Below are 768 nucleotides of genomic sequence, written 5' to 3' on the forward strand. Positions count from 1 at the left end.
ATCCATTTGGAAACACATGGAGTCAAATCCTGATTGGCAATTCTCTGTATAAGGACGCTACTAAGGACTAAAGACCTCTGTCCATATTATAATACCTCAGTGCGTATAACGCAACGTGAAATATGTAATTACACAACTCGATCATTTGCGTAACATACTCCAGCGTGCTGTTAAAAAGTGCGTAAACCGTTTGTGTACAACGCATGGCTGATAACTACTGGGGCCGGTTTCACGAAGCGTGATTAACTTTAATCATGATTAAGCCACTAATAATTATTAACTTCCCGTAATTATGATTAGTTATTTATACTTAAAAATCTGATTCACGAAGCGATTTAAGTACATATAAACAAATCACATAATTAGCCGACTTCAACATGAATAGACTGGTACTCGCTTCCCTCTCGGCTTAGTTACTCGATGGGAATCGAGTAATCGAGGTGGGAGCGAGTACCAGTCTAAAACAAATTACACTGTATTCAATATGGCGGACAACGCCAAAAATATCTGCACATAAAAAGTTCGGTACATGAAAAGGAATTAATTTGTAACTATAATGACTGAAGTAGTACAGCAAATCTTAGATAATTTAAATTTTCTTGGGAAAAAATTGAAGTAAAATTTCCAATTGTAAAATCTGCAGCGTACTTAATATACTAGTGAGTACAATTAAATATTGTGATTAACTTAATCATGATTAAAGTTAATTACGCTTCGTGAAACAGTCACTTCAATTTAAGTACGAGAAGTTAATCATGATTAAAGTTA

Source organism: Priapulus caudatus, unplaced genomic scaffold, assembly GCF_000485595.1.
Source record: "Priapulus caudatus unplaced genomic scaffold, Priapulus_caudatus-5.0.1 Scaffold107, whole genome shotgun sequence".
Classification (NCBI taxonomy): Eukaryota; Metazoa; Priapulida; class Priapulimorpha; order Priapulimorphida; family Priapulidae; genus Priapulus; species Priapulus caudatus.